Source organism: Benincasa hispida, chromosome 9 (assembly GCF_009727055.1).
Source record: "Benincasa hispida cultivar B227 chromosome 9, ASM972705v1, whole genome shotgun sequence".
In the NCBI taxonomy this organism is placed as follows: Eukaryota; Viridiplantae; Streptophyta; class Magnoliopsida; order Cucurbitales; family Cucurbitaceae; genus Benincasa; species Benincasa hispida.
The window spans coordinates 15,594,100-15,604,147 of NC_052357.1; the positions used below are offsets into that span (position 1 = coordinate 15,594,100).

The 10,048-nt window shown below is 34.3% G+C and overlaps 1 long non-coding RNA gene across 2 annotated transcripts; it reads left to right on the plus strand.

Annotated features, from left to right (window-relative positions):
* Nucleotides 1-7,696: 7,696 nt before the first annotated feature.
* Nucleotides 7,697-9,419, plus strand: LOC120086841. Of its 2 annotated transcripts, XR_005484346.1 has the most exons (4): nt 7,697-8,060; nt 8,154-8,320; nt 8,426-8,470; nt 9,280-9,419. It is a non-coding gene; the product is annotated as an uncharacterized LOC120086841 (long non-coding RNA). The 2 variants fall into 2 exon arrangements; XR_005484345.1 differs by lacking the exon at nt 9,280-9,419 and having other exon boundaries at nt 8,426-8,515.
* Nucleotides 9,420-10,048: the final 629 nt, after the last annotated feature.

The window sequence follows — 10,048 nt, forward strand, 5'->3', positions numbered from 1 at the left end:
TGATTATAAGAATTCTAATTACAATCGTGTAGCTACGGCGCGAGCTAAATATGAGTTATTCTGGAGCTAAGTGATCGTGTACCTCTGCCCAACACTAGGCGATGGTGTTAGATGATAGCGTTCAGTGTTACATGATCAGCCTTAATGAGATTTTGAGTTTGGGACGAGAGCAGCCAGTTCTACTGGTTTTCTCGAGGTCCAATCTAGTTCAGCCTCAAAATGTTTTTGGCTGGTTCGATTCAGACTTTGTTGGTCCAGTTCAAACTTATCCAATCCGGTTTAAGATGTTTGGGTTCGGTTTGAAGCGGTTCGAGCGATACAAAGATGGTTTTGAAGCTGTTTGTAATAGTTAGGCATCCGTTTTCTTGTTTATGCCAAACTAAAACCATATCGGTTAGTATTTAATTGTTTATGCATGTGATATATGTAATAATTAAATAATTCATGTATATGCGTACAGTATGCTATGTAGATTTAAAACCCCACTGTAGGAAGCATGTTACATACATTGAAAGTATGTTATAAATGTTATACTATATAGTATGCATGTTACCGTTATATTTAATATAATGGTTATATTAGATATTGAATGCTTTTGTTCAATGTTGTGGATGTTTAGCATGTCTAAAATTTTGTTCAAAGAAAAGTTGCATGCTCACTTAGGTTAACATCTAGTTTTAATCGTTAAAATAGATTGTTACCTTATAAAATTCGGTTACAAACTCATATCGGTTCATAAACCTGTCTAAGGCTAGGGGTACTTAAGTTGACAGTTTATGGAACACCTCCTACCTGGGGATTATGACCGACAGATTGAGCGTTGTTAACTCTTTTTATGAGCTTGCTTGAACGATGTGAGGTATTAAAATAGTTTATCACGGGTTACACTTACAAGAATAACTAATTGTTAGTAAAGATCTGAAAAATAACAGGTTACACTTACAAGAATTACTCATTGTTAGTAAAGAGCTTGAATGAAAATGATAACCAAAAGAACTATCGAAATATGAGTTATTCTGGAGATAGTATTTGGTCAAAAACTATCTTGCTTTTGTTAAGGAATTCTTGACTACCCCTCAGTAGCAACTATTCTAAATCACTAAAGTACCGTTGTAAATAAATAAAGATTTATTGGATATTTTATTATCTTTGCTAAAAAAATTGATTTAGATGTATTTTTAATAATGTTTGCTTAAAATGTTTCAACAATATCGAACTCAATCATACAATTGCTAGCTTCTGATAGATTTAATGGTGAGGGATATTCGAACTGGAAATCAAACATCAATACGATATTAGTTGTGGATGATCTAAGGGTTGTGTTGATGGAGGAATGTCCTCCGGTTCCCAGTTTAACAGCTAATCGAAATGTTCAGGACGTCTATGACAGGTGGGTAAGGGAAAATGAGAAAGCTCGAGCCTATATCTCAACGAGTATATCTGATGTACTTAATAAGAAGCATGAGGTCATGCCTACCTCTTGTGAGATAATGGCATCATTATAGGAAATGTTCGGGCAGCCGTCATCCTCTATTAGACATGAAGCCATTAAGTATGTCTATGTTATGCGCATGAAAGATGGAACCAACGTAAGAGAACATGTTCTCGATATGATAGTTCATTTTAATGTTGTAGAGGCTCACGGGGTGATGATAGATGAGACGAGTCAAGTAAGTATGATACTGGAATCTCTCCTGGAGAATTATCTACCGTTAAGAACAAATGTTGTTATGAACAAAATCACTTATAATTTGACCGCATTGTTGAATGAGTTACAGACTTATCAATCAATGATGAAACTGATGGAAAAATAAACAAATGTTATTTTAAATCCTAAGAATTTTTATAAAGGGTCTACATCTGGAACGAAACTCACTGATGATAAGAATTCTGGTCCTTCTTCTTCTAAAGACAGAACCATACAAATGAAGAAGAAAGGAAAAGGGAAAAATAAAGCCATTGCTAAGAAAAACAACAAAACTCCCAAAGGAAAATTTTTCCATTGTGGAGAAGTTGGGCACTGGAAACGAAACTACCCAAAGTATTTAGCTGAGCAGAAAGTAGAAAAGGCAAAACAAGGTAAATCTGATTAACTAGTTGTTGAAACATGTCTAGTGGAGAATACTCACCTTACCTAGATATTGGATTCAGGCGCCGCTAATCATGTTTGGACATTTCTACAAGAAACTAATTCTTGGAGAAGACTTTTTGAACAAGAGATGACTTTCAAGGTGGGAACGGGTAAAGTCATTTCGACTGAAGCAGTGGGAGATGTCAAGTTATTTTCTGGAGACTCTTTTATCTTACTTAGGAATGTATTTTATGTACCTAATAAAATATGCATCTTATGTACATTCACAAAACTAATGGACCAAGATGATTAGCCTAAAAAATGGAAATTAAATTCTATCTATTACATAAAACTATCGAGCAAACTGGTTCACAAACAAACTGGATCTTGAACCGCCCGAGCGAAGAATTCTTCCTGATCGTTTAGTAAATTGGGCGAGTAACCACAATCGCTTAGCTACGATCGAGTATGTTTGACTATGTAATGAAGCATGAAGGCTACTCAATCGTTTAGCGCACTAAATTTAAACAATCGCAAGTCTAAACGATCGTGTAGATTACTATGATGCAGTGAAGCATGATTGTCTAGACAATCACAGTACAAGCGCTAAGCATTTTTCCACGATCGTGTAGTCAATAACTGAGCGATGAAGCTTCTTGAGCTACACGATCGTTTAGTACATGTGCGTCTACCTTGTTGTTGGGAATGTCTTAGAACTCGCAGTTCGTGTTAAACATTCTATTTATCAATAATAATAAGTTGTTGATCATGCATTCTATTATGAAAATCCAATAAACATATCCATGGATATAGTCTGAATACTGTAACTTTATCTAGTGACATAAACAGGATCAAGTTATCAGTATATAGCCTAAATGGTCTAATAAGTATATGGATGAAGTTGGGTATCTCATCCTAGTAACACTATTAGATGCGGCCCACTCTGTAGTTGTTAAAAGAAGTTGTAAAGTGCTACAAACGATGTGATCCGCAGATCGTTCATGTTGAGACATGTGAGTGGGGGCATCCTATGCAATGAGTTTGCATATAGACTGGACCACGAAAATAGTCACTTTTCTTTATAACGACCGTTTACTATTAAAACTAACTATTTCATTTATTAAATAACCTAGGTGAACTAGATCTTAATCCTGAGCTAGCTATGAACTCCTACTTGTTCAAGATTATCCTTAGATCTGCAAACGGTGAGAGTAGTCCAACAGAAATGGTCAATAAGCCTCCCGTTTTGGGGATAAGACCGGATGAATAGCTAGGGACATAGCCCTGCAAGATGNGTGAGAGTAGTCCAACAACATTGCTCAATAGGCCACCCGTTTTGGGGATAAGACCGGATGAATAGCTAGGGACATAGCCCTGCAAGATGGAATTCGCTCCTACCCGATTTAGGGTTAGCAAATAGGTTGTTCTCTTAAGTATTGATTCCAGGTCTTGAACAATCGGGGCCCTGCCTTCTCATGATAGAGAAAGGATTTGATTCATAGGGATTGTGAATCAAAATCGTTCATTAGAGGGTTAGTGGAAACTTAAGGAACAATATATATTCACAAGGGTAAAACGGTTATCTTGACCTAGCTTTGATTACGGACAACCTGTGGATGATCAATTTACTGATTATGGTTATATCAAGTGGATATAGGCTATAGTGAAGTGACCCATTAGTTAACGAATGGGGGTTAATTTGGTCTAATGAGTTTAGTCAATTAATCTCGGATTGTTGAAGCCCATGATCTGTAGGTTTATAAGGCCCCGTACTAGCTCATAAATGGATAAGCTTTAGAGTAGCTTGAGAAGGTAATTTGAAATGTTCAGATTAGAATTAAACGAAATAGGAGAATTTATATTTAAATATGATTTAAATATATATAAAAATAGATTTGTGTAAAAATTAATTTAATATTTGATATTAAATTAATTAGAATTATTTAAATGATTATTTATACAATTATTTATTAATTTTATTAGAAAATTAATTTATTAAATTAATTTATACAGATTAGTAATGCTCTTAATGAAGCGATTCTTTACAAAATGAAAGCATTTTTCATTTTATCCTTTAGTTATGAAAAATGAACATAACCTTCCGCTTTTACGCACGGTTAAAAAAGAAACCACTCACAATTATCGTATAATTATTTTAATTATAAATAAATATAATAACTAACTTATCATACTATATCTATAACCTATAGTTTTAATATCACATCATATGTAACATTTAAACCATAGTCCTTTTCTTCTTTAGTTGATATAAATCATATTTATATCAAATTCCTCCAATTAATGTATCTCATACATCATATCGATTATATCACATATAACAGAACCAGTTTAATCATATCATATATAATCAAACTCCTTCTTGTCAATTTGAACACTTTAAACTGACCCAAAAACTGATTCTCAACTTGAATCTATTTAGCTACCAAGGGGACCTTATGGACCTGTAGCTTGGAGCTCTAAGGTACCTAAATAGCTGAATAAACTTTTTAGTCATGAGATCCACCATCCATTAACTGTCGGGCACTCCACTAAAGACCGACAGCTGTACTCTTTGCACTATAGATATATTTCTGTGTCCATCAGATATAATCAGTCAACAGTATGATAACCCTTCACAAATCGCTCATAAGTACAACTGGGCCAATTTACCGTTTTGCCCTGTAGTTACATCTAACTCCATAAGTACCACTGATTCCTCTAATGAACAATACATCATAGTTCTATTATGAGTGGACACCTCTTGGACCATGAGAACGTTTTCAGCGCCATTTTGTTCAAACCCTAGAATCAGCCCTTAAAGGAGCAATCTATCTACTTACCCCCGCTTCAAGGAAGGAGTGAATTCCATCTTGTGTAATTGAGTTCCCAGCTCCCCAATCAGATGAATCCCCAAAGTGGTAGGTTTAAGTCAGCAATCTGGCCACTCGTACCCATGCAAATCAAAGAACCACTCTCATAGGAAAGAGTTCCCAACTCACTCAAGATTAAGGTCATGTTACCTATGGTCATCCTAGTGAAATGAAAGTCTCTGTCGTAAACAACGTTATATAACGAGACTAAACACTTCGTAGTCTGGCCTTATACAAACTCATTTGTATGGGATACTTCCTCTCACATGTCTCCACATGAATGATCAGGATCTGACCATCTATAGTACATCACAACACTTGTAACTATCTATAAAGCGGGTCGTATTCGTAGTGTCACTAGGTTAAGGTTTCCCTCCTATATCCATATACTACACAGCATTTTGGTTATCACTTAAGGCATGATCCACTTGTGTGTCTCCACATACATGCTTAAGTTACAACGACAACCAAGGATCTTAGTTTATTGGTTTGTGGTAAATGCAAATAAAATATCTCATATTCATAGACAATAGTAAAGAAAATATCTCATATCACTACATTACAAGAGTTTGTTCATACATGTGTTTATAAACTACAGGACTCTACGAGAGTTTAGGGCATCAACCCCAACATCTTCATCAATTGCCATCAAGCTGAACGTGCCATTTGCACATCTTTAATGACATACAAGTCATTCACATTGGTTGCCACGAATACTACTTTTGAGTCTTTAATTATTTCAAATGTGCCTCCAACACCTCTACACTCACAACCAATAACATCAAACATCCCCAATGATAGAAGATTTCTCTTTAATGTAGGAACTGCCTCACATTTCTAATCAACTTCACTGAACCATCTAGCATCTTTAAGGATACAGACCCTATTCCAACAGCCTTGCAGGTATTGTTATTTCCCATTTAGATCAGCCCTCCATCCCACTTCTTGTAGGTACACAACCATCCTTTAGATGGTGTCATATGGACTGAACAACCATAATCTATCACCCAGTCTTGAGTCTCCATAGTATTATGCTCTCCACATTCTTCAGTTGCAGCCAATGCATCGGAATACAGAAGGGAATTCTCCCTCACAGCAGCCTCGGTTCGTTGTCCACCCTTGTTCTATTGGTTTAGCTTCCTTTTCAAGGCATAGTAGTCCTTCTTCATGTGTCCCATCTTGTAGCAAAAATGGCACTTAATCTAAGACTTGTCGCCACCATTTTGTTCCCCTTCCCGTTTTTCTTTGTTTTCCCTTTGATAACAAGCCTTCACCTCCTTTCTAATCTTTCTTGCTCATATGTAACTCTAGTTCTCTAACTCTTACTGCTGATATGATTACTTCCGTTGTTATTCTTTCTCTACCATACTTCATGGTTGTCTTGATATCTTTGAATGATTTTGGTAGAGAGTTAAGCAATATGAAAGCCTTATTTTCTTCCCTAATATTGTCTCCTATTGATCTGAATTCTGAAGACGGTCTCTTAAACTCGTTCAAATTATCAGTGAAGGACTTTGAAGCATCCATCTTGTATGTGAAAAGTATTTACCTCATGCAAGCTTTGTTAGGCAGATCTTTGTCGAGATAAATCTCATTCAGTTTGTTCCAGATGGCATAAGTAGTAGGTTGGTCAACAATCTATCTTAAAACACTATCTATGACATTCAAGACAATGGTTCCATAAGCGTTTACCTCAACTGTCTCTTTTTTTGCTCCGGTGAGTGTTTCAGAGTATTTTGTAGGGTCTGTAATTGCTAGAAGAGCCTTTTGGTGTCCCAATAATACCTTAATCTTCACTTTCATAGTTCAAAGTCTGTCTTTCCATCAAACTTCTCTATTTCATGCCGGGTAGTAGCCATTCATAATTTTCAAGATTGGCTTATCTGATTAGAAGAATGTAAGAATTCAAATCTTGGATCTATCTTGAACTGTTCACTGATCTCTGATACCACTTGTCCGAGATAACTATGATCTTCTCGTTCACAGTCACAAACTACTCAAAATTAACGGTCAAGACTTAAGGGAGGCTGTATGCTTACGACTTGAAAACTCTTATGTTGTTTACCCGATGGGAGCTCAATCGTGTGGAGGAAGCTCCAAAGAACTAGACGATAGTTCAATTATGTAAACGATAAAACGAAGCACTAGATGATTGTGTAGACGACAGTTGATTAGAGCTAAATGATTGTATAGGCAACAACTGAAGAGTTAGAGGATCATATAGACGATTAGATGCGGAGCTAAATGATCATGTACACGATGCGATAGAAACTATGCGATCATATAAACGATACTTAAGTAAATGCTAAATGATCGTAGAGTAAGAAAGAAAGAACACAAGAGTTTAAGTGGTTCGGCTAAAGCCCTACATTCATTGTGCAAATCGGGAGGGTCTCTTTTATTACTTCTTCTTCAAAGTTATTACAAAATGAATTCCTTGCTCTCTCTCCTTTTTTTCTTACGTTCTTCTCACATTCATTTTCCTTTTATACATAGGCGCTCAAGGTCAACGATGAAGCTCTGGTGGTTACAACAATATAACAGAAAGAAGATGACAACGTTTCAACTGCATGTTATCTTGTTTTCTTGTCTTCGATTCTTTCCGTAACAATGTTTTTTTAAAAAAAAAAAAAAAAGTCAAGTAGCATGTAAATTTGATGAATAACATCCAGAATAATGGAAAAAAAAATGGAGATTGGTGGAAATTTATAGATTTGTTTCTTTATGTTTTTACATGATGCTTTATACACGTCAAGTGAATTGTTGTTTATTTTTTTAGGGTTTCATATCTTAAAGAGATGAAAAATCGGGGGAGGCACCCCCAAACCTCTACTCATGCCAATTGTCGTCGTGTTTTGATGTCATCTTCTTCAAATCCATGGAGATTTTCAGAAGCACCTATGAGAAGAAAGAAAGCCTCTTCTCTGTGAAATTTTGAATTTCCAATTTTTCAGACTTGCATCAAATTTTCTCCAATAATCTCTCTCTCTCTCCTGCTCTTTCTAATTTTGTCTCAGCATTTTATGTAGAAGAAGATGAAGAACATGAAGAAGGGCTATGACAGAGGGCTGCCGTGGATATTAATTTGGAGGGTTTTGCGAACTTCTCCAATGTGTTTGGTAAGTTTTTAAGTGTTTTGGGTGTGTTACATCATTTAAGTACTTGCAAAGGCAATTGAGGAAATTTAATGCGAAAAATTCACTGAAAAACAGGGAAGAACAGATGAATGAAGGGATGAAGATTGTAGAACTTGTTGCAGAGCAAATTGGGATGGACATCATTTCTTATTGATATGTTGGATTGGGATGGAAACTGTGTATCAGTCTTATTATGTGGATCCCAAGTTGGAATTACTCATTGAAAGAATTTACCCTCCCAGGTTAAATAACACATCAACTTTTCATCTTTTTTCATTTCTTCATCTATACATGTTTTGTTTAAATTCCTCTACAAAATGGGTTCTCTTTTATTTTCCATGTTGCAGAGTTTGCATAGATATGATACCTTTCCAGACTGTACCCTTGTGAAGGTTCAATCATTTTCTTCTAAAGTTCTGCTCTTAAATTTATGTTCATCATATTCTTGCCAACCTTTGTTAATTCTCTATGATTACTAAATGTGTGGGATTGAATTCATCCTCTTAGCTAAGAATATGAAAAAATTAATCTTTTTAGTTAAGACTTTTTCGGGTTTTGTTTGTGATTTTTATTTGAAAGATTGACAGTGCAAACAAACATGGAATTCTACTTGAGATGGTGCAGGTTTTGACAATTCTTGACCTTGTAATCTCCGAAATCTTGACCTTGTAATCTCCGAATCATACATTTCTTCAAATGGAGGATGGTTCATGGATGGTCAATACTCACCCACATAATATAGATTTATCCCACTTCTATGTTTAATTGGTTTATTAAAATTATGATTAAGCAAAAGCAAATATATAATAATTGCTTCTAACCCAGCACCAAGATGAATAGAAGTTGATTTATCAGATAAGATCTTCTCTAGTACTATTTAGAGGAAGGTGATTCGAAATTACTTGATAGGTTTTCAACATTCGTTACTGTATTATGCTAGATTGGGTAACTTAGGGCCCGTTTAATAACGTTCCTATTTTCCGTTTCTTGTTTCCTGTCTTTTGTTCCTTATTCCATGTTTCTTATTTTCTAAAAACTAGAAATAGAAATATATTCGGTAACTATTTCTATTTCTTGTTTCTTGAAAAAAAAAAAAAAAGAAACAAAAACAAGAATGTGTTTGATAACTATTTTTTGCTTCTCATTTCTCATTTTTTCTTTACTTTTTTTTTCTGGCACTGGCCACCATCTCTGACCATAGCCGCCACCCAACTCTGGCCACCTCCAACTATAACCACCAGTGGCCACTGGTGGTCATCGCTGCTCGTCAACTCTAGCGACTATCACCACCTACGACCATTACCACTAATGGCCAACTCCAACCACCACCATAAATTCCTATGGCGATCATTTCTTTCTTTTATTTTTTCTTAGCGTTTTTTCTTTTTTATAGTTTAAATATAATTTAATTATGTAAAATAAAAAAAACATATAGTATGTATTAAATTATAAAAAATAATTATAAAACATTTACATGATCAAATACACTTAAGTCCCAATCAATCTTAATAACTATCATAAAATTGTTTCTATCATTCATATGGTGCTAAAATTTGATCTGAAATATTATTTTTCACTCAATTCATTTGTAGTAAATGATGTCGACTTAAATTCGATGTTTATATTATTATGTAATGTCGTGGTTGTAAAATATCAAAGTGAACCTAATTGAATGTCCTAGTAAAAGAATTATATATTACAAAATTCTAACCATTTTTTAATGTAAAAATAATACATTTAAATTTAAAATAATATATAAACATGCATATTGCAAAATTTAAAATTCAAAATTCAAAAACTATTTAAATATACATATTTCAAATTTGCAATTTGAAAATGAAAATAATATATAAATTTAGATATTGAAAAATTTAAAATTCAAAATTAAATTAAACATATAAATATAAAAATGTTTAAAATAAAGAAAATAGAAGAAAGAAATAAATGTAAAAGAAAAAAATTATATAAAA